The sequence below is a fragment of the Giraffa tippelskirchi genome, chromosome 7 (assembly GCF_054371585.1).
Source record: "Giraffa tippelskirchi isolate mGirTip1 chromosome 7, T2T-mGirTip1v1.2.pri, whole genome shotgun sequence".
Taxonomy (NCBI): domain Eukaryota; kingdom Metazoa; phylum Chordata; class Mammalia; order Artiodactyla; family Giraffidae; genus Giraffa; species Giraffa tippelskirchi.
The window spans coordinates 150,162,827-150,187,345 of record NC_137281.1 but is presented as its reverse complement, the minus strand read 5'-3'; the positions used below and the strand labels follow the sequence as shown (position 1 = coordinate 150,187,345).

At 41.4% G+C, this 24,519-nt stretch overlaps 1 protein-coding gene across 4 annotated transcripts in view; it reads right to left on the bottom strand.

The window, feature by feature from the left end:
* Window positions 1-24,519, bottom strand: part of NRXN3 (neurexin 3) — a 1,799,700-nt gene that overhangs the window by 758,771 nt on the left and 1,016,410 nt on the right. The gene's annotated exons all lie outside the window — the stretch shown is intronic.

Genomic DNA, 24,519 nt, shown 5'->3' with positions numbered 1-24,519 from the left:
CCAAGGCAGTGAAAGCTACGAGTCCGAACCACTGGACCTCCAGGGAATTCCCCGAGTCTACTATCTTAACAAAGATACTGATCTTGGTTGAATTTACAAAGAACATTAAAATCTCTCTTCAAAAAGCTGTTCTCAATTCTTTTCCTTCTCTAATCCCATTTACTATCTGGAAATGGGAGTGCTAACCAAATGAGCATCATACAGGACCATCATGGCACAATTCCCGTGGGGGTAAGTCTCCCAGTATCTGTAAATTATTAACAGTGCTTCTTTTCTCTCCAGGTCCTCCGAAGTCAGAACATGCCTCTGGCCAGTTTCTTTCAGCCAAGCAGCCCTCAGGCTGCACTGATGTGTAGGGTTTTCCTCAAAATGTCAGAGAGCTCCAGTCAACCCCTGTCTGCTTCTCATTGTTCTGTTTCCTCTGCCAGTACCCCCGAACCCTTGGAAAACTTTTGGTAACAACCAGAGTGAAATTTCATTTTTGCTTCTGTGCATGACCACCTGCATGTATTTGCCAGCTATGATGGGTCAAAACTTTTCACCAGAACCCAGAATACACCACAATACAAAAAGCCACATTGGAATAAATAGGCCGAGAGATAAAATGAATAGTATTTGTCTTAAAACACACTAACCTAGGTGTTACAAGGCACCAACTTTGTGGTATGGTGTGCTGAAGCTACAAAGTGAAAAATACTAAACACACTTGTATACATAGCCTTATTTTGCATGGTTCTGATATGTGTAGATTTCATTTACCATGATGTAGCTAATAATTTCACCATCTTGATAACAGAGTTTAATTTTCAGTTACAGGAATAGTTGGGAGACACTGCAGGTCCGATACTGGACTGGCATAATAAAGGGATATTGCATTAAGGTGGGTCACATGAATTTTTGGGTTCCCAGTGTACATAAAAGTTATGTTGACACTATACTAGAGCGATAGCATCACATCTAAAGGAACTGTACTTCCCTAAATCAAAAAATAATGTATTGCTAAAAAATGCTAAACATCATCTGACAACACAGGGTTGCCACAAACTCAATTTATAAGAAGCACAGTTATCTAGAAAGCATTATAGAGAGAAGTGCAATAAAACAAGGTGTATCTGAACTACACTATACTAATTGTGGGTACTCACAGGAGTGTAAACTTCACTGCTAGCTTTTAAGTCCACAATCACTACATGAATCACAGATAAACATTATGATCCATGACCAATCATGTAAGTTCTTTCAAAGTCTGACAGTGAATGTTCACAAGATGCCTATTATTCAGTTCATGCACAGATAGCAAAACAGATAAGGTGCTGCCTCCTTTTTCTCAGTGATGCACCCATGTGACATTTTATAATGAAACTGGATAGTCAAAGTAGAGAACCGGCCAACAAAGAAAAAGATGAAGAGGCTGAAAGTGAAATTTAAGTTGAATGTAAATGAAATTATGGAAGAAGTAGCCAACCACGTGAAAATGTTGTGTCTGCCACCACTCAGGAGAAATTTCAAGATCTATGTGTAGCCGGAAAGGTCTCCCTAAAATCCAGAGTCACTCCTTCCCTTATAAGTGAGCACTCACAGCTCGATCCCTTATACCAGTAAAGAGGTACATGGTTTATTGTTGATTTATGTCACCCCAACGGGCTTGTGATCCCACGCTTTTACGACAGAGGTATTAATGTGGCCGAAGGAGGCCTGAGAACAGACTCCCTGTTGTCTTGAAAAGACACTCCGAATACAGTCCTGTTCCTCACTTTTGGATTTAACGCTCTCACAATGACGACACTAAAGCAGTTAAAAGCATCACTTGGTACAGCAATCGTGAGAAAGCTTTTCTTTTGAACATGGTTCTGAAAGATCTATGAGCCCGTAGGAATTGCATCTCCTCTTCGCTGCATCCCACCTATAAGGCTCGCGGAAGAGAGGTCATGAACAGAACGCAAGTGACAAGTCTTTTGCTGTTAATTTCCGCCCCCCCAGAGAGCAATGCAGGGAAGCAGAAGTATGATACAATAAGATTATCTAGAATCTTCCTCCTTCTAAAGGGAATGCATGGACACAAAAAGCAAAACATCACCTAGCTATAAAGAGTAAGCAGTTTCTGGGATTTCGTGAATATGCTGTGTATACAAGACTTAGTGTGCTTGATGAAAAATACGTAGAGCTATTTCTGGCCGGAAGTTTTTCTTTCGCTATTTAGAAAAAAAATAGTAGTTTTGCGTTCTCATTACAAAATAAAATACGCTTAAAAAACAAAAGTTGAATAATAGAAAAAATGTAAAAGCATGAGAAGGGGACGACAGAGGATGAGATGGCTGGATGGCATCACCGACTCAATGGACATGAGTTTGGGTAAATTCCAGGAGCTGGTGATGGACTGGGAGGCCTGGCATGCTGCGGTTCATGGGGTCGCAAAGAGTCGGACACGACTGAGCGACTGAACTGAACTGAACTAAAAGCATGATGAATAGGATAAATCAACTTTAGAGACGACCCTTTCAGGCTTTTCTCTCTTAAATTTTATTTATTTATTTTTTACTTAGTTATTAGCGGCACTAGGTCTTAGCTGTGGCATGTGAGATCTAGTTCCCTGACCTGGGATCAAACCCAGGCCCCCTGCATGAGTCTTAGCCACTGGGTCACTGAGGAAGTCCCTAGGCTTTTCTTCAGGGGCATGCATGGATACATAGTGAATACAGCCTCACACTATACTTGTTTTTCTATAGTTTGATTGTTCTACCACCCTCTATTACAAACGTTCCCTGATATTTATAGCATACTGATCATCTAGATGAAAACTGTGAGTGGAAATCAGTAACCAGTTGGAGAGAAATTACAGAAAATTATGCCCTTCTCAAGGAAAAAATCAGTATAAACTTATGACTTCAGCAAGAGATACATTTTTTCAGCTTTGTTATTACTTAAAGTACTAAGAACCAGGGCTCATGCCCACTATTCATACTCGCATATGCAAGATTCTTTGCAGTCTTGCTGATTTCATGTCTTGGGACTGGAATTAATCTCCATGAGTCTAGAACTACTCCTGCAGCCACAACACAAGTATGTGCACAAAAATATCAAAGGAAATACTGAAAGGACAAAGAGTTCACTTAAAGGAGATCCTACCAGCCAGTCAGTGATAATTTGAACGTAAAATAATAACCACAAAACTACTCATAATTTTTGTTGTTGATTAAAACAAGCCAAGTCCATGAAAGTTCACAGTGATGTTTAAAAATGTTTACTATAAATCATATGACAGGTGGTTTTAATATACAAGGAGTATGAACATAATACAATATATTTAATTGTTATTGGTTTCTATAAGCAAAAGAGTACTAAAATATATGTGCAGATATGTTTCAGTTCAGTTCAGTCGCTCAGTCGTGTCCGACTCTTTGCGACCCCATGAACGTTCACTCTTGCCATCTCCTGTTTGACCACTTCCAATTTGCCTTGATTCATGGACCTAACATTCCAGGTTCCTATGCAATATTGCTCTTTACAGCATCGGACTTTGCGTCTATCACCAGTCACATCCACAGTTGGGTATCGTTTTTGCTTTGGCTCCATCCCATCATTCTTTCTGGAGTTATTTCTCCACTGATCTCCATTAGTATATTGGGCACCTACTGACCTGGGGAGTTCATCTTTCAGTGTCCTATAGTTTTGCCTTTTCATACTGTTCATGGGGTTCTCAAGGCAAGAATACTGAAGTGGTTTGCCATGCCCTTCTCCACAATCTGTCAGTCCTCTCCACCATGACCCATCCGTCTTGGGTGGCCGCACACGGCATGGCTTAGTTTCACTGAGATAGACAAGGCTGTGGTCCGTGTGATCAGATTAGCTAGTTTTCCCTGTCGGCCGCGGCCCCCGGCCCGGCCTAGCCCCTCTCGGCCGCCGCCCCCGGCCGCCGCCCGGCCTAGCCGCAAACCTCCATAGTTCTCCGGAGACAGGTTTCTTCAGGTTTGTTTACTTTTACCTTTTACTTAGGTGCCTGTCTTTAAAGTACTGGTGTGGGTTAAAAAAGTAACCTCAGCCAACTGACCAGCAGCTGAGATTCGATTTACTTTTAGAAGCATGACTTAGCAACTAAACCACCACCACAATCACCTTACATGGCTTCCCAGGTGGTTCAGTGGTAAAAGAATCCGCCTGCCAGTGCAGGAGATGCAGGAGACACAGGTTCAATCCTTGGGTCAGGAAGCGGGAAGACCCCCTGGAGGAGGGCATGTCAATCTACTCCAGTATTCTTGTCTGGAAAAATCCCATGGACAGAGGAGCATGGTGGATTACAGTCCATAGGGTCGCAAAGAGTCGGACACGAGTGAGGAACTGAGTGTACACACACACACACACACACAAACACACACACACACACACACACACAATCATCTTATAAAGAAAATTTGGTTTTTAAAAGTTTGAATTTTAGATGCATAATTTAAATAAATGGAGCATCAAACAAAGCACAGAGAGTAATTACTGCTCTTAAGCCACAAAAGCCCTTTAGATACCAAGACATCCACCAACACAGTGTTTCCATTTTGTCATGTTCCTAAGCACTGCACTTTTTAAGATGGCTTTAAATCTTCCAGGACTAAAATAAACAAAACTCCTTTAAGGCAAATTACCCTATGGATAGGGCTGTGTGTATAATGAGGTGGTAATCTGGGTTGTGAGAAGAGTTTATAACATTAGGCAAACGTTTTGCCTCTCCTCATTAAGAAAAATAAAACATCTATACTTTAATCAAATGTGCCCATTATAACAGGCCAGGTTATGCTGCTGTAACAACAAAAAAAAAAAGCCCCAAATCTCAACGGCTTAACATAAAGATAAAATGGTCTATTTTTGTCTACTGTGGGTGGACTGGAGGTTTTGCTGTTAAGTTGTCAAAGTGCTTACTCTGGGAGCCAGACAAATGGAAGGGGTACTTATCTGAAGATCGCTAATAGGCTTGGAGAGCAACGAAAACTTTCACTTTTCACAGGCTTGGAGATGGAGAAAAGAGAGAGCTGTAGAGGGTCTCACACTTCTGTTGTTTAGTCATTAAGTCATGTCCATCTCTTTTGCAACCCCATGGACTGTAGCCCACCAGGCTCCTCTCTCCATGGGATTTTTCCTGGCAAGAATACTGGAGTGGGTTGCCATTTCCTCCTCCAGGGGATCTTCCCAGGGATTGAGCCCACATTGCCTGCATTGGCAGGTGAATTCTTTACCACTGAGCCAGCTGGGAAGCCCTCAGTTCAGCTCAGTTCAGTCGCTCAGTCCTGTCTGACTCTTATGGACCCCATGGACTGCAGCATGCCAGGCTTCCCTGTCCATCACCAACTCCCAGAGCTTACTCAAACTCATGTCCATTGCATCGGTGATGCCATCCAACGCTGCTTGGCCTGGAAGGGACACATGTCCCTCCCCTTCAGAGCCCATTGGCTCGAAATGATCACATGGCACTATTCAAAACAGCAGGTTTCAGGATGTGTAATCTTACTATGTGCCCAAAACATGGAAAGCCAGAAATATATGAACTTTGTGTTGTGCTAGAATTTTCACGAGCAAAAGAAGGCTATAAAACGGCGTTCTCTGAAAAAAAAAAAAAAATGACCCACCAAATTCAGAGATAGGGACTTGGAAAATTCAGATATAGGGACTTGTTCCCCTGCTGATGTCTGAGGATTATTTGCAGTCCCCAATGGAAGGGCATTCACCATTTCTCTACTGAATTGCCACGGTCTCATCACCAGTCAGCCCAACCTTCTTTCACTAATACATGTGCCCTGCATCTTTGAACTGGTTTTGCATCTTCGCTCAAGCAGATTCAACGAAGAAAGAGCTCTCCTTATTCACTGCTGTCACTCCCGCTACATCCTGACCCCATCACATGATACCTTGCCCTTTCTGAGCACACACCCAGGTGGTTGTATCATTTCCTCTCCAGCCACAACCCAGACCCTGGTGGGATCATTTCTCTGTCCACTCCAGCAATGACTTTTTTTCCCCCCTTATTTTCCTTTTCTTAAGGGCTCACCTTGAGAGGAACTGTCTCTTTGAATCTGTCTGATGCTGACAGGTTAATAGCTAGAATGTGACAAATGCCGAAAAAGACAGAAGTGCTGTCCAAGACCTGAAACACGCTTTTTTGTTGTTGTTTTTTGTTGTTTTGCCACTAGCCCTTCCTCTCTCCCATCTACCAGCTACCTCTGCTCCTTACATTTGTTGGTGTCACTTTGAAAATGATCTTACAAATTTGTTGCTGCATACACTTTTGGAGGGTATATCTCAAAAAAAGAAACTCCATGATTTCAGGAAATGCAATAAAATCCTTTAGGGACAGTTAATGGTGATTTTTTTTAAAGAATCCAGAACCCAGACCATGTTCACATGCCCATGGGTCTTTCTAATATCTTAGTGGTGAAATATAAATATGTTCTGATGACTAACATCACTACTGTTTTTTGCAATTGTTAATACATTAAAAGGAAAGATACCCCATATCCTTCTGTAGTGACCTTACTTCCATCTCTGTCCTTTCCTTCATGCAGACTATCACAGGCAGCAACAACAAAAAATATATATAATATATACATATTATGAAAAATGTATATATTTTATGAAATGTGTGGAATAGTCAAGAGGCATGTAGGGCAAAGTAGAGAATTTATGAGAAATTTATAAATGAGACATGAATACATGAGATGTGATATATAATATATAGTATATGCAAGATTTCATATAAGAAATACATATATATACAGTATATGAGTGAAAGGGCAACATCAATGGATGAATAAAAATCACGCGGTACATATACACAATGGAATATCATTCCACCACAAGAAAGAAGGATATCCTATCATTTGTAACAACATGGATAGACTCCGAGCACATTTTGCTAACTGAGATAAAGCAAAGACAAGTACTATATGATATCACTTATATATAGAATCTAAAAAAGTCAAACCTATGAAAAACAGAGTAAAATGGTAGTTACCAAGTGATGGTAGAGGGAGGCATAAGAGTGATGTTATTTAAGTATACAAACTTGTAATGAGTAATACATAAGTCCTAGAGACCTAAAGTGCGTTATAATGACTATAGGTAATAATACTGCACTATAATTATGTAAGATGATAAATATAACTACAATGACAACTGTATTACAACATGTAAATGCATCAAAGTAACACATTATACACCTGAAGCTTACACAATGTTACACATCAAATTCACTCAATAATTTTTGTTTTAAAGCAAACTTGTGGAAACACATGTGGCTACTTGCAGGCATCCCAGGTGGTGCCAGCAGTAAAGAACCCACCTGCCAATGCAGAAGACATAAGAGACGTGGGTTCGATCCCTGGGTCAGGAAGAGCCTATGAAGAAGGAAATGGCAACCCACTCCAGTATTCTTGCCTGGAAAATCTCGTGGACAGAGGAGCCTGGCAGGCTACAGTTCATGGTGTCACAAAGAGTCAGACACGACTGAAGCCATTTAGCACGTGGCTATTTTCTGACTAATATTACTATAATATAAGTAATGTTCTAATATAGGAATCTTGTTTGTCTTATTGCTTAATATATCTACAGTGCTTGGTGCAAGCGTGCATGCTCAGTCCCTTCAGTCATGTCTGACTGTGAGACCCCAGTGCGAGCCTGGCAGGCTCCTCTGTCCATGGGATTCTCTAGGCAAGAATACTGGGGTGGGTTGCCATGCCCTCCTACAGGAGATCTCCTTGACCCAGGGACTGAATCCATGTCTCTCGCATTGCAGGTGGATTCTTTACCCAGGAGCCACCTGGGAAGCCACTTATCTAAATATAGCAAACAATATTTTTAGACTGAATGAATATGAGAATCTCCAGTAGATAAATTTATATGAATTACTACTGAAAACAATTTGTTCATTTTTTCCAGTAAAGACTACCACTAAGTGTGGTGGGATGGGGATTGCAGAAATCTTTGGGAAGACCTGGATAAGAAAGAGAAAAGAAAGCTGAGGATGATAAAGATCATTATTTTTCCATCCTGGTAGATCTTTTGCTGTTCCTTAACAAAACAGTATGCATACAAAGAGATGCTAGTGTGCAAATGAAGTCTCCCCACAGTTCTGTAATTATTGCATTTGAAGTTATGAGTTCCTGATATCTCTGACCTGACATTCACTTAAAGACTCTTCACATGCCAGAGAAGCATCGATAAGGGAGACAGAAGTAGGGATTACTCCATCAACGTCAGTGATCAAAATAGTATCTATCCAAAATGAGGCAGCCCCTCTGGAACTGGTGCCAAGCCTCATATGCCCCTGCTCAGAGGAATCCTGAACATGCGAATAGTAACTAAGCCATAAATTTACAACTGCGGTACATGTAATGGGGTCAACCTGGCAGAACAAAATGCTGCAGTAATCTTGCATCCATTACAGCCTAGAAATGGAAGCTATGTATGAAAGGAAAAGGGTAATTAGGAGAGAGTGAGAGGTCTGCAGGTGTCTCTGTAATAAACTCCCACAAAGAAATGCTTTCTTCTGTGTCTCCTTCTATTAGCCAGCTGCACTCTTTTCTCACTAATGGGGAACCTTCTCCACCATCCCCTGGAGGTACAAAGGCTGAATTGCACGGCTAGTTCTTTTGCACCCAGGTCTTAGATCTTCAGGAGGAGGGGTCTGGCTTTTCACGAAGACCAGGTTCTGAGAGTAATGTTCTGCAGCAATTTAAATTTGTGCTATTAGAGAAGCATCAGTTTGGTTGCTAGGCAGCCACCCGTCTTCAAATCCTAATTCTACTAGTTATGACATAGGTGACTTTGAGTATATTCCTTATCCTCTTAAACCTTTAGTTTCCATGGGACCATAAAGGGTACAATAACAGAATCTACGCAATAGGCTTACTCTACATAAGATGGAATGCAAGGTACTTATTCTGGTGCTTAGAAAGTGCTTAAAGATAGTGGTTATTATTAGTACCATTGCTAAATGTCCTCTGGGGCGGGGGGTGAATTTACCCTTGCTGAGAGTCACTGAGAAGTAGAGGCGACTAGAAAATGAGACCCAAAGTGTCAAAGAGAGTCAGTCTTCGGAAACCATGCTCATGAAAGTCATATCAAAGCACTCAAGAAGAGAATGATCAAGACATGGCTTTGAAACTTTAATCCCCAGATGAGCAGCATGGGCATCACCGGGGAACTTGTAGGAAATGCAAATTCTCAGGGCCAGAGCCTATTGAGTGTGGAGCCCAGGAATCTGTTTTCACAAACCCTCCATCTGATACATGATAACATTTAAGAACCACTGACCAAGAGTAGCAAAAGTTGCACAGAAGTCAAAAAAGATGAATTTAGGAAAAGTTCAACTAATGTGATCATTGGAAATATTATTGGATTGTAGCATTTGGGGGACCACTTTTAGTAGTGTTATAAGAGAAAAAAAAAAGGCAAATCGGGATGTGTTCCAGAAAGTGGGCTGTGAGGAGGTGGAGAAAGACACTGAAGACTACTTTTCTAAGTTAGTCGTGATGTGAAGACAGAAAATAAAGTCATTTAAACCTTTGCATTGTCAAGAGACATTCTGTTCTCCTCCAGAATGAAGGAGACGATCGATTCCATGGTCAGTGAAGATTTAGAGACAAGATACAGAGGCTAAAGAGGATAATGAACTGATTGAAGAATTCTGTTCTGCTGGGCAACTGGCCACTATTTACTTACTCTGTACAATGAGTCCCCCCAAGTTACACTAACCCCACCATACTACTTGGGGGAAGTCCAGATGGCGTTAGTGGTAAAGAATTCATCTGCTAATGCAGGAGACATAAGAGACACAGATTTGATTCCCTGGGTTGGGAAGATCCCTTGGGGTAGGAAATGGCAACCCATTCCAGTATTCTTGCCTGGAAAATTCCATGGACAGAGGAGCTTGGAAAGTTATAGTTAATGGGGTCACAAAGGGTTGGACACAACCGACCACACATACACACCATACTACTTATGGATTTGGGACAAAGAGTAAATCTTTTTGTAAGAGTACAGAACTTCCTTCTGGTCAATATGGGCCATGGCGATCATTCTAAACCAGGCATATTTTCTTCCTTCCTCTACCTCACAGGTGACATTTGGCAAAGCCGTGATTTTTGTAAGTGGAGGGAGATGCTACTAGCATCTCGTGGGCACAAGCCAAGGGTTCTGCTAAACCTCCTACAATGCACAGGACAGCCCCTCACAGCAAATAATTATTTGACCCAAAATGTCAAGGGTGCTGAAGTTGAGAAACCCTAGTCTACTGGGAAAAATTTGTTTTATGGTTATACTCCATCAATTTCATGTAACAAAATCCTGCCTCTCTAGGTAGGAAATTTGCATCTCAATTGTAACTCTTGCCTTATCTTTTTCATTATTGCTATTCTACTACATAGAGGAGCTCACTCACTTTGGCTGTAAATCCTATGACATTTCAGCTCAAGAAATTTACTTTTAACTTTATCACTGTGTACTGTGGTCTATCTTTGTCCCTGCGCTAATAGATGTGCAAGGCTACACACAGTTGCTGATATTTTATTCACTTGTGGCCAGTGGGATATCTTTATTCAGAAAGTAAACTTTAAAGTATCCAGAGACTAGCCCAGCTTTGTCTAAGGTACTTCATTTTACATTGTTTAAACTCTAAAATCTCAGACATGTGCAGACAACACTTCTGAAAGTGCTTATTTCACTTTTTTATGTACACATAGTCTGTTGAATAAGTCAACAAAGATGCCACTTCTTTATATTAATACCACGTCCCAGTCTATTCATCCAAAGTTTCAAGAAGCCAGACACAGAACAGAGAACTTGCCAAAAATTACAGAAGGAAGGCACAGACAACGTTCTGTTTGTTTGAAAGATCCATGGTCCACAATACTGCTGCCAGCCAGGCTTCCAGGCTCACGTACAAATGAATGCAGAATGGCACCCTTCTCCCAGCATCCCACACCTACGTGCTGGAATTCTTATAACTGCAAGGTGATGAGGAAGATAAGAGATGGAGAGTAGGGACTGGGAAGAAGCAGGGCCTGCGCTCCAGAAAGAAGCACTAGTTCTGCAAAGAGTTACTTTTTAAACATCTCCTCTTAGAACATTTAAGATTAATGGTTGCGCGTAGGAAGAAAGAATCTGTTGATATTTTAGTCATTTTATGTACTCAGCGTATTTTTTTAAAAATAAAATGATAAAACACCATAATTAAATGATTACTCAGAAGTGGACTATATTAGGTTTTGTGGGTATTGCTGAAAATGGACTGTAACTTTTCGGGGATTCTGGGTTTGAAAGTTCTGAACACAGAACTTAGTCATGCACGCACTGAGCTGCTTTTCCATTATGGGGAAAAGGTTGCTGAGAACACTGTAGGTAGATGAACTTGTATCCATTCCCTTCACAAAATCTTTTTTTTTTTTTCAAATTGCAGTATAATTGCTTTACAAGGTTGTGTTAGTTTCTGCCACACGGTAAAGTGAATCAGCTGTATGTGTACACATATCCTCCCCCGTTTGGACCTCCCTCCCACCACTCCCCATCCCAGCCCTCTAGGTCATCACAGAGCACCGAGCTGACCTCCCTGTGCTTTATAGCAGGTTTCTACTAGCTAGCTGTTTAACACAAGGCAGTGTAGACACATCAGTCTCAACCTTCTAATTTGTCTCATCGTCCACTTACCCACCTCCATGTCGTCCACATGTTCTCTACGTCTGCATCTCTGAATCATTCTAACGGCTGCCCATTTATTTTCTCACCCAAACTCTTTTTTCCCTAATGTTTTCTTAAGACCTCCGATTACATAAGAAATTACACAGTTAAGTCCTAATATCTTAATATTTGTTAATGCAACTTTAAGCAGTGAGGGTAAGTCTAGAATTCACAGCAGTGAGAAGTTGGTATCTGCCACCATCTGGGGGCAGGCAAAGAGGGACAAGTGGAAGAGAGCCAGTGATGAAACTTCACAGTGGACAGTGAACACTTGAGATTTCAACCAAGATGGTGTTATGATCTCAAGGACAGTTAGGAGGTAGCCAAATTCTGCTTAGTCCTTCAGAGGCACCTGCTTGCACTCACATCAGTCATCTCATGCCCCGTACCCACCCTTATCTCCCTGCACTCTCCAAAGTTGATGGTTCTCATCCGCTCACATCCTGACTTCCTTTCTTCCCCCTCCATTCTCAATTCTACATTCACTTTTTTAGATAATTTCTCATCTGTGGAAGAGTTGTAAAACTAGTTCAGATTTTTTTTTTTTTTGCTTTTTTGTAAGTACTAGTAATACAGGTCAATGCTTATTTTCAAGGTCAAGTCAATTCTTATATGACCAATTGATTTTGTAAACACATCTAATAACCTCCTTAAACCCTCTTTACAAGAAACTGAGGCTAGGTGGCTTAAATATATTGGATACAATTGCTAAAATGGTCACCTGAAAAATACATAACATGGGAAAGAAAGAGAAAGCAACACAGATCTCTCAAGAGAGAAAGATCCATTTCTGTCTAGAGAAAGAAATTCTTAACAAATCTAGGGGGTTCTAGAGTCAGGGAGATCTTAGTACACGTAGGGCAAGGAGTTGCCAATCCCCACAAACTTAGGGGAAATCTATTTAAATGGTCATCTATTTCATGCATGACATTAAAAAGAGGGCTGTATTTAATACTTTTGATCCTGGCTTTCTCCGTGCCAAGTTTCTAAACCTTTCTGCTTCGGCTAAAGACATCCCCTTTATTTCCTCAAGATTTTAAAGAAAATTACTCTTGGACCTTTGTTTATAGAATATACATAAAGAAATACATCAGAAAGAGACATAATTATCTAGATATTGTAAGTTTCATTAATGAATCATCATCTCTGGATAAACTGATGAGGTTGATTTTCTGAAGCTATAAAATTCACAGCAATTCCAAATGCCATTCAAAAAGGTCAAAGGACAGACACTCTACAAGGATCGGGAGAATTGTACACTACAATATACAACAGAAAGAGATAAGCCACCAAGAGGAAAAAGTCAATTAAAGTCAGTGTAACACTCACTGAGCATTTCTTATGTAAAGGAGTGTGTTTTGGGGCATTGAACCACGCTAAGCCTGAAGAGAAATTGTCATCTCATCCCTCCGAGCTGGTAGTTTATTTTGCAAAGTGATTACAATGGAAATAAAGTTGCCTCAATCACACTAATCTCAAAAACTTAGAGATTTCGACTTTTTATTTACCTTAAATATGATGCCACCACTTGAGTTCTCCCCAAATTTCCCCCCAATTTTCTCTCAGCCGGAGAGAGAAAACTGAAGAATTTCTTTCTCCCACTTCTCCTCCTCCCGTCTTCCACCACAAATTACCTCTCTTTCCTCAAAGTAGAAAATAAAAGGCTTTTTTTCCTCCTCTAAATGAGTTTGGAGTCTGTGGGCATTACTGGGCGGTATTAAGCTAGAAGCAGAGAACTGATTCATTTTAGGGACAAAGTTATCCCTCTCGATGCCATTTAAAAAATAGTGTGTTACAGTGTGATTGTGATGGGTGTGGATAGTTTAAGGCTGCCGTTTATTAGTTTTGATTTCAAGTTTCAGACTGACATTCGTAACATTTAGAACTAGAAAGCAACTAGGCCCTTCATGGTTTCTCTGTAACCTTTCAGCCTGATGTCCTACACATCTGGCTAATATATATAGGTTCTCTGTAGGGTGCTTTACTGTATCTGTAGGGTAGCAAAATCAAAGACAAGCAAAAATGAATATAGTCTTCCACTTACCCATACATAACTATCGGTAATATGGGAATACATAACTATTTTCATTCTAGGCAAAAGAGAATGTGTCTGCCTGTAGCTCCATGAATATTCACACAGAGCACTCTGCCTGAAAAGGGCTTGGAAAGGAGAATGATTAGAGTTTTCTGAAGATCAACCATAAAATACCTTAAACTGCTGCCTAACCCAAGGGTAGGGCAAAGGCTAACAGAGTTTTGGCAAGAGAAAGCACTGGTCACAGCAAACACTCTCTTCCAACAACATCAGAGAAGACTCTACACATGGACATCACCAGATGGCCAACAGCGAAATCAGATTGATTATATTCTTTGCAGCCAAAGATGGAGAAGCTCTATACAGTCAGCAAAAACAAGACTGGGAGCTGACTGTGGCTCAGATCATGAACTCCTTGTTGCCAAATTCAGACTTAAATTGAAGAAAGTGGAGAAAACCACTAGACCATTCAGGTATAACCTAAACCAAAGCCCTTATGACTATACAGTGGAAGTGACAAATAGATTTAAGGGACTAGATCTGATAGAATGCCTGATGAACAATGGATGAAGGTTCGTGACATTGTACAGGAGACAGGAATCCAGACCATCCCCAAGAAAAAGAAATGCAAAAAAGCAAAATGGCTGTCTGAGGAGGCCTTACAAATAGCTGAGAAAAGAAGAGAAGTGAAAAGCAAAGGAGAACAGGAAAGATATACCCACTTGAATGCAGAGTTCCAAAGAATAGCAAGGAGAGATAAGAAAGGCTTCCTCAGTGATCAGTGCAAAGAAATAGAGGAAGACAACAGAATGGGAAAGACTAGAGATCTCTTCAAGAAAATTAGAGATACCAATGGAATATTTCATGCAAAGATGGGCTCAATAAAGGACAAAATGGTATGGAACTAACAGAAGCAGAAGATATTAAGAAGAGGTGGCAAGAATACACAGAAGAACAGTACAAAGAAGATCTTCATGACCCAGATAATCACGATGGTGTGATCACTCACCTAGAGTCAGACATCCTAGAATGTGAAGTCAAGTGGGCCTTAGGAAGCATCACTGCAAACAAAGCTAGTGGAGGTGATAGAATTCCAGCTGAGCTATTTCAAATCCTAAAAGATGATGCTGTGAAAGTGCTGCACTCAATATGCCAGCAAATTTGGAAAACTCAGCAGTGGCCACAGGACTGGAAAAGGTTAGTTTTCATTCCAGTCCCAAATAAAGGCAATGCCAAAGAATGCTCAAACTACTGCACAACTGCACTCATCTCACACCATAGTAAAGTAAAGCTCAAAATTCTCCAAGCCAGGCTTCAGCAATACATGAACTGTTAACTTCCAGATGTTCAAGCTGGTTTTAGAAAAGGCAGAGGAACCAGAGATCAAATTGCCAACATCCACTGGATCATTGAAAAAGAGAGTTCCAGAAAAAACATCTATTTCTGCTTTATTGACTATGCCAAAGCCATTGACTGTGTGGATCACAACAAACTGTGGAAAATTCTGAAGGAGATGGGAATACCAGACCACCTGACCTGCCTCTTGAGAAATCTGTATGCAGGTCAGGAAGTAACAGTTAGAACTGGACATGGAACAACAGACTGGTTCCATATAGGAAAAGGAGTACATCAAGGCTGTATATTGTCACCCTGCTTATTTAACTTATATGCAGAGTACATCATGAGAAACGTTGGGCTGGATGAAGCACAAGCTGGGATCATGATTGCCGCAAGAAATATCAATAACCTCAGATATGCAGATGACACCACCTTTATGGCAGGAAGCAAAGATGAACTAAAGAGCCTCTTGATGAAAGTGAATGAGGAGAGTGAAAAAGTTGGCTTAAAGCTCAACATTCAGAAAATTAAGATCATGGCATCCAGTCCCATCACTTCATGGCAAATAAATGGGGCAACAGTGGCAGACTTTATTTTTGGGGGCTCCAAAATCACTGCAGATGGTGACTGCAGCCATGAAATTAAAAGACACTTATTCCTTGGAAGGAAAGTTGTGACCAACCTAGAGAGCATATTAAAAAGCAGAGACATTACTTTGCCAACAAAGGTCTGTCTAGTCAAGGCGATGGTTTTTCCAGTAGTCATGTATGGATGTGAGAGTTGGACTGTGAAGAAAGCTGAGCACCGAAGAATTAATGCTTTTGAACTGTGGTGTTGGAGAAGACTCTTGAGAGTCCCTTGGACTGCAAGGAGATCCAACCAGTCCATCCTATAAGAAATCAGTCCTGAATATTCATTGGAAAGACTGATGCTGAAACTCCAATACTTTGGCCACCTGATGCGAAGAACTGACTCATTTGAAAAGACCCTGATGCTGGGAAAGATTGAAGGCAGGAGGAGAAGGGGACAACAGAGGATGAGATGGTTGGATGGCATCATTGACTCAATGGGGATGAGTTTGAGTAGACTCTGGGAAATGGTGATGGACAGGGAGGCCTGGTGTGCTGTGGTCCATGGGGTCGTGAAGAGTCGGACATGACTGAGCAACTGAACTGAACTGAACTGAACCCAAGGGCATCCACTTTGATAAGCTCACAGTGGCATCCTGTCCTCACACACTACCACACAGGCACACACACACCAGTCACAATACACAGGCACACAATCACTATCATTTCCACATTCACAGATTCTTCCAACTCACATCTCATTCCAAAGATGTCCTTCAACCACTCTGAAAATTAATGACTGTATTGTTTGTGATATAGGGGGAAGATATCCATATTTCATGATTTCCTCTGGCACATTCATATTGGTCCTGATCAAAATGAAATATATTTGGCTTTAGGTGAGACTTAATTTTTTTTTATTTGGATTCAACAACCCAAGTCAAATAAAATATAAGTACTAGCCTAATAAAATATATTTCTGTTTCCACCCCAGTCTTCCCCATCTCAGTAAACACCACCATAGTCTACTCAGCCTCTCGAGTCCAAAAGAGTAGGCAATCCCAATTTCTCCCTTGTCATTAACCCCCCTCCTACTTCCATATCCATGAGCCATCAGCAAATTTTGTTATCACTGTTCCCAAAATATACTTCCAACACATCCACTCTTTCTCCACACTTCCCACTAAAAGCCTCCTGAGTAATGTTCCTCTTCCTCTCTGCCCCCTTCTCGCACAATCCATTCCCCACAAAGCAGCAAGAGTGACCTTTTAAAATGTACATCAGATGATGTCATTCTCTCAAGTCAAGCCCACCAATGTTCTCTGTTGCTTTTAGAATTACGTCTTCACTGCTTCACACGGCCTTCAGTGCCCTTCAGGATCTGGCTGGCCACCTCGTCAATTTTGATTTTACTCTCTGCCCACCAGTCCCGGCCTCTTTCCCCAGCATGAATTCCCCTCAAAGCCCACGTACTGAGCACATGTCTGGCCACTCTCAGCCTTCATGTCTCAATTTTGATGGCCCCAGAGAAGACTAAGCTACATATTCTTCCTCCAAGCAAGTTATTGTCTATCCCATTATTTTCTTTGCGTAACTGTTTACTTAATATATTTTTAGACTCCACCACAAGAATTTAGGTTCTGTGATATCAGGAAGCTTGTTGGTTGTTCACCTGTATCCCTAATGCCTAGCACAGTGCCTGTCCCCAGATAAGGCCCTCGATAAAACACTGGTAAATGGAAAAATATGAGTTCAAATGATGAATGAATCCCCCCTCCTGTCTTGTTGGCCTTGGGAATCACCTTCATGTTGGCTTTAGAAAGTGGAGGAACTCTTCTCTGCTCTTTAAGGCACTTAGTACTTAAGGCACTCATTAGTAAAATAAGATATTTGTATTAAATGGTCTTTACAGTGTCTATTAGCTGAGGAGAGTTGTTAATTCATGTTAGGAGAATAATATTAATATAAGCTATTAGCAGTAGAGTCACTCACGGAATGCAAAGCTCATCAGTCTCTTTTTTATTCATTAGCTATTATGCTTATATTTCATTTCCTTTTTCTGGAGTCGGTGATGGACAGGGAAGCCTGGCATGCTACAGTCCATGGGGTCGCAAAGAGTTGGAGGTGACTGAGCATATGAACTGAACTGAACTATGTGTTAATTATTGGTATAGAGTGGAGATCAAGACAGAATTTATACCTGTTTCAGGAGGCTTAAAATTCAGTAGGCTAGAAAGAGAAAAAGCAGGAAAAATAATCATATATGATAGCAAAGAAATGCATGCACATGTTATCAAGAGGAAAGGGTTTATTTTAAACCCCTTATCCTCTCCATTGTGGATTTGCCTCCTGATCTTTGATTTTTTTTGTGTGCCTGTTATAATTGGGAACTTATGTTCCTCCATTGTTTCTCCAATGCTGCTTTTTCTGTTAACTCCTTAAATAGTTTTAGCCTTTTGGCAATATTTTCTTTCTTAGCTAATTTTTCTCCATTGAGAGAAAGCTCTGTTTGCCATCTCTGCCTGAGATTGTGTAAGAATTTGGTAGTGGAGGGAGACCTGGGGAAATATTTGGGAAAGAAGATGGAAGCTAAAGAAGCCCACTCTCAAACAACTTTATCAATAGTGAGGCCTTCAGAAAAGTCAGGAGAATGGAATGAATGATCACTCTGAAACTTCAACAAGAGAACTATATTCATGTGTGAAAGTGAAAGTGTCAGTTGCTCAGTCGGGTTCGACTCTTTTGCGACCACATGGACTGTAGCTGCCAGGCTCCTCTGTCCATGGGATTCTCCAGGCAAGAATACTGGTGTGGGTTGCCATTCCTTTCCCCAGGGGATCTTCCCAACCCAGGGATTGAACCTGGGTCTCCTGCATTACAGGCAGATTATTTACCTCTGAGCTTTCTAAAGTATAAATAGATGGCCATTCTCATTTCAGCGACACATATTTCTTTCATGCACTATTTTTTTAAACACAGATGCCAGATAGAAAATAAAAACATTACAAAAAGTCATTTGAAAAACCCTATTCTCTTGTTTAGAAAGCTCTCTATAGGGTATCTTTATGGACAGGTAGATAACCCATCTGTGACTAAACAAGTTCTTTCTTTGGCTGGAGATGGTTTGTAAAGAGAATATTTGTACATAAGACATTAAAATGATATTTATCAATGAAAGTGATGCTGTGGATCTGACTGCAGATTATTTTTTGTGGTGATGGCATGTCTGTGCCATGATCAAGTCACTTTTTTCATCCAGTTTTCCTTTTAATTAAAAGCATATACTTGAGAAGTGGCTGCCTGGGATTAAATAAGAGTCCTATGATCACGAGGAAAATCATACTATTTAAATAAGTATTACATCACTATTTTGGCCTTAACGTGTTACGACCAAATGAGCAAATGGATCTAGCCATGAAATGCCATGAAAACTGAGGAAGTGTTCCATGTAGTAAATGAGCGCTGGCAAAATAAAAGGATATCTCATTTCACTAAAACATGGCTTTGAAATGCTAGATGAAGCAACAGCTAAAGGCTTACCCAAGACAAATATAAAATCCTATCATAATATTAAGGATTTTACAAAATCAAGAAAAAAATTAGGATGTGATAAATGGGAGGAAGGTAAAATTCCTTTAAGTGATAAATAGGCAAATGATGATAAATTGAATGTCCTGTTCATGCCAACAGTAAAAGGGAAAAAATATCATCTAATGAGAAGCCTCAATGAGAAGTTGATTACTGCAACATGGGTGTCAACTAATGAGATAGTTCAGACATGAACAGAAAAGGACAGCCTAGTTTTCCTCTTGTATATTCCATACATTGTGACCCAGAGCATAAGTGGTAAACTGCATCTTCTTAGAGGACAAGAAGTTTGAAAGAAAATCTTCAAAGCTTACCAGAGCAGTAATTCTCATTGGAGAAGAGATTAAGTGGGTTGGAAGTTCATTGTGGAGTGGGGAGGATCCTCTGAGTCCTGTCTGTTTTCCCCAGAGAGCACATTCACTCTCTACATCTCATTGACACTCACAGCTTCATTTGTCTGTCCCTCCATCCATCCATCCATCCACCCATCCACCCATCCATCCATTCATCCTCAATGTGCACCCATAGTCTATAAATTGAATTACCCATTCATTCTAGAAACTATACTTAGAGGCTACAGAAATATGTAGAGCATCGCTACTAACATGTAACTCCCATTCTAACAGCAAAGAAAACATTCGAGCATGAATTACTCAATACAACTCAATAAGTGCTAAAGCATTAAAAAAAAAAAAAAAAAAAAAGGTCATGGATGACCTTTTAGTCATACCTTTAGTATGAGGTCATGGATAAACTGCAGTGCTGGAGAAGACTCTTGAGAGTCCCTTGGACAGCCCAGAGATCAAACCAGTCAATGCTAATGGAAATCAATCCTGAATATTGAGAAAACTGATGCTGAAGCTGAAGCTCCAATGCTTTGACCACCTGATGTGAAGAGCCAACTCATTGGAAAAGACCCTGATGCTGGGAAAGACTGAAGGCAGGAGGAGAAGGGGACGACAGAGGATGAGATGGTGGGATGGCATCACTGACTCAGTGGACAGGAGTTTGAGCAAGCTCTGGGAGATGGTGAAGGACAGGGAAGCCTAGCGTGCTGCAGTCCCTGGGGTCACAGAGTCGGATATGACTGAGTGACTGAAGAACAACATGGATAAGAAGCTGTTTTAGCTGAGCATGTGAGGAATGAGTGAGAATTGACTACGTGAAAGGTCTGCGTGTGTTTGTGAGCATGCATGTGCATATGTATATGTGCATGGAGGGAGCATCTGTGTGTGTTCATAGTGCATGCCCATGAATCTGTGTGCATGTACACATACTTATGTATGTGTGTACTATGAGGATACGTATGCTTGTGTTCACATGTTTGCATGTGCATGCTAGCGCATGCATGTGCTGTGCACAGGGGAGCATGTGTTGAGGCAGTGCTTCCTGAGGGGGAAAGGGGTCTCACCTATGTCTCTGAGAACTAAAATCCAGAACCTGAGCCTCACTGAAAACGTAACTAAGGATGAGCCTGGAGACAGGCTGAGCCTGTTGACAGTGCCTTGCCAGTCAGGCTGAGGTTGCAGGTCTTTTCTCTAAGAGGTCCACATGATTGCTGAAGTGACTTAGGCAGTGAAGTGACAGAAATGAGATTTTCATTTGAAGAAAGGTCACTCGGGCTCGACCACCCTGTTGACGAATCACAAGTGGATCTCTGGCCCTGACTTCTCGTCCAAACTTCAGACCAAAATTTATAATTGGCTGTTGGACATCTTCCACCAGGCATTTGAAATTCAAAGCAGCTAAAAACAAAATCAGTATTTCCTTGAATAACATCTTGTTTCTATCTCTAATTTGCCTTGAAGAATGGCACCATCCTCACACCATGATTCAAAGCAAGAACATTAGAATCAATACTCTCCTTTTTTATTCCTTCCAACCATCAATTGATAAACTGATCATTGGGCAAATTAGTCCCCTTTTTCCGTCTTTTCATTCTCACATCATCCCCTTCCTGGATTGTCATAGCCACACTGCATCTGGTCTCTAAAGTCCAATGAATCTTCCACCCAGGCTATATAATTACCACTCTTTCTCAAGGGCTTCCAGACACTCTCCACGTCTCTCTGCAGCACACTATACTGAGAAGAATGGGATCTGGGGATTTAGGCCTGGCTTGAACTCTAGCCTCAATCACCTACCATCTGACTGTGTTGAACAAGTTACCTATATCTCTTAATTTTCAGGTCCATCCATTAAGTAATACCAGTAGTCACCTCTCAGAGTTGATAACCTATTGAAAAAAACTAGTACAGGATCTAGCCCACAGTATTACTCCCTAATATTTTACAATCTGGCCTTCATTCACCTTTTCCTCATCAGCTACCACTCTTTCACCCACCGTATAATCTAATCATGCCTACTAATTCCCTCTTTTCAAAATTATCATATAATTTCCCATAATACTTCCACATCCTAGAAGTTCCTTTCTTAATCCTGCCTGACAAAATCCTGCTCATTTTTGAAGAAACAGCTCAGAAACAATCTCCAAGTAACGACTTCTATGATGACTGACCAGTCCTTACACAAATCTCACCTTTTCTCAGCTTCTTGAATAGCTTCTCTCATTTTCACTTTATAAATGTCTATGCACTTCTTTGTGTCCCTCTGGATTGCTGGCTCATTGAAGAGTAGGACTCTCTCCTCACTGCCTGGCACATGGGCGGTACTCAGAAAACATCCATGGAAAAAAACTGACAAGTCAAAGTTGTAAGAGACAGTCTTTGGGAAGAGGATGCCAGAGGGAACAGTCAGGAGAGCAGCAGGTTTGACCTTGGCAACTATTAACAACCTCTCGCTTGTTGTATCTTTCACCCCCCAAAACCTGCCTCCTGAAAATGTAAGTGTAACAGAGTAAAATATCAAGAAAGTGACTAAATTGTTCTATCATTTTCTTTATCCTCTGCAACCCCAGGAACAGTGTGCACATTGTGGTTCCAAACGCTCAGTGGAGAGGGATTATACTCAGTGACCCCAGGAAGGGGGAGACCCAGAGGAAAGGTCTTGGTGAGCAACACAGGATCTGCATCAGGGAAGGGAAAGAAGGGGACTGTATTTTCCCCTAGGTTGCCATGACAAACCGGGTAGCTTAAAATAACAAAAGCTTATTTTTTGACTATTCCGCAGACCAGAAGTCTAAAATCCAAACATAAGCAGGGCCGAGGTCTCCCGGAAAGCTCCAGGGCGGACTCTGCCCCAGGCTTCAACCCTGGTCCTGGTGATGCTGGCAATCCTCGCTGCTCTTTGGCTTGCAGACACATCATGGCAGTCTCTGCCTCGGCTGTCGCATCGTGTTTTTCCTCCATGTGCTGTGTCTTCTCGTGGCAGTCACTTCTCTGTGTGTGTCTGCCTGGGTCTCTTGTCCTCTTTTATAAGAGCATCAGCCCTGTTGGATTGGGGACCCGCTCTCCTCCAGTATGCTCCCGTCTTAACTTACATCTTAATTACAGCTGCAAAAATGCTATTTCTAAATAAGGTCACATTCATGTATGTGTGTGTGCTAAGTCACGTCAGTCATGTTCAACTCTTTGCGACCCCATGGACTGTAGCCTACCAGGCTCCTCTGTCCATGGGCTTCTCCAGGCCTGAAATGTTGTATTTGTAAAAAGCTCCCAGATGATGTCATGGAAGATGCTTGAATAGTGAGGATCTAGAATACTCAGAGGGATATGATAAATGCGCACACTATTTAGTTGTGGACAAGAATTAATGATTTGGAGATTTTAATGTCTTTTTCAACCAAATTCCGTTTCTAGCAGTGTTGCAAATATGCTATAAAATTCCTGCCAACATATTTCTGTGAAAATGCCTAGGACAGGGACTCTCAACCCTGACAGAATGTTAGAATCATCTGAGTTTAAAAATACACAGTCGAACTTTACTGGTGGTTCAGGGGTTAGGAATCTGCCTGTCGATGCAGGGGACACGCTGCTCCCGGAGGATTCCACATGCTTTGGGGTGGCAAAGCCCAAGCACTGCAACTACGGGTTCTAGAACCTGTGCTTCCCAACAAGAGAAGACACTGAAATGAAAAGCCAGATCAGTGCAACAAAGACCCAGCAAAGCCAAAATTAAATCATTTTAATTCAACAAAAAGCATTAAAAATGCACAATCTTCAGGGATTCTGACTTAACTCATCTGGGCATCCATATATTTAGGGGGTGGTGGATTTCTCTGTTCAGTTCCATGCAGTTTTATACATGTAAACTGCATAGAACTAAATTAAATAATTACCATTTGATCCAGCAATTCTACTTCTGGGTATTTATCTGCAATAAATAAAAACATTAACTCAAAAAAAACAATGCTGGAGGGGGTTGCCATTCCCTCCTCCAGGGGATCTTCCTGACCCAGGGATCGAACCCATGTGTCTGCATTGGCAGATGGTTTCTTTACCACTAGTGCCACATGTATCAGGACTTCAGCATATCTTTGGGGGACTAAAGCCAACCCAGACCAGGATATCAAGGGAGGCAAGACCAGCACTCAGCTTCTGCAAAAGACAAGGATAGCTGTTTACCAGCTGGTGGGAGCACTACTGACCACATACCACTAAACACAAGGGGAATGACAGTGTTTGAGGCAAAGCACGCCCTGAAGCATCCAGAGCCAAAAGGAATGAAAATAAAGATAACCCCATAGCAAACTAAAAACTATTCTCCAAGTTCTTCCGTCACCACTAGCTAGAGAATCACATACAACTCCTTTATCCAAAAAGCAAATCTCTGAATTTCCTGCCAGCCCAGAAGGTGGGGATGATTGAAGGTTGGATCAGAAAAATAAAGAGAAGAGTAATTCTTATATAAATGGTGTGGCTAAATGTCAGTCTCGTCCCCCAAGTATGACAGCATGATACCATCACCACAAGGAGTGAGGCTACTTAAGACAACTACCTCTGGATCCCTCCCCTACTTTGTTAGACAGCTGCCGGTGGGCTGTTGGCTGTGTGTCAAGAGTAAGGTGGAGGAAACAGCCAGTTCTTCCAGCACAAGGCTCTAGAGTTGACTCTGTAATCTTCTGAATAGTGTGTTCTCTATATCCGTTCTTATCTGTGCTGTGCTGGGCTTAGTCGTTTAGTCGTGTCCAGCTCTTTGCGACCCCATGGACTGCAGCCCGCCAGGCTCCTCAGTCCACGGGGATTCTCCAGGCAAGAATACTGGAGTGGGGTTGCCATGCCCTCCTCCAGGGGATCCTCCCAACCCATGGATCAAACCCAGGTCTTCTGCATTGCAGGTGGATTCTTTCCATCTGAGCCACCAGGGAAGCCCAAG